Genomic DNA, 699 nt, shown 5'->3' with positions numbered 1-699 from the left:
GCCAGAGTGGTATAACCTATGAAGATTGCAAAAAAAAAGAAAAAAAAATTGTTAATTTTTTTTTTTGTTAAGTTTGTTTCATACAAGATATTTTACTGTTTTAATTAGTAAAAGTATTTGCGTATCATTAAATTGCATTTTTTTTTTCTATTTATAATTTGGTAATTTTTCTTTTTAATTTTATATCCAGTCACTATTGTAATGTTACACGTAAGACATTTACTGTTTCAATAAGTAAATGCATTTATCTGTCATTAATTACGTGAATCATTATATAAATTTGAAAATTAGTTCACTAAACTTTCAACTAGGCTCCACAAGGCACTAGAAGAGTTGGAAGACCCAGACCTACATGGCTAAGGACCATAAAACGTGTAGTAGGAGATGATGGATGGAGAAGTATTGATTCAAAAGCTCCAGATAGAGATGACTGGTGAAATGTAACCGAGGCCTTTTCCGGGCTCCACGATGAGTTGGAAGACCCTGACCTATATGGCTGAGGACTGTGAGGTGTGAAGTAGGAGATGATGAATGGAGAAGTATTGATTTAAAAGCTCAAGGTAGAGACGACTGGTGAAATCTAATCGAGGCCCATTGCGTCAATAGGCGTTGGAGGAGATGATGATGATGATGATGATGATGATGATGATGATGATATAAATAAACTTGTGGCTAAACCACTTTTTACATTACTCTTAA

Source organism: Palaemon carinicauda, unplaced genomic scaffold (genome assembly GCF_036898095.1).
Source record: "Palaemon carinicauda isolate YSFRI2023 unplaced genomic scaffold, ASM3689809v2 scaffold405, whole genome shotgun sequence".
NCBI lineage: Eukaryota > Metazoa > Arthropoda > Malacostraca > Decapoda > Palaemonidae > Palaemon > Palaemon carinicauda.
This window is presented reverse-complemented; position numbering follows the sequence as displayed.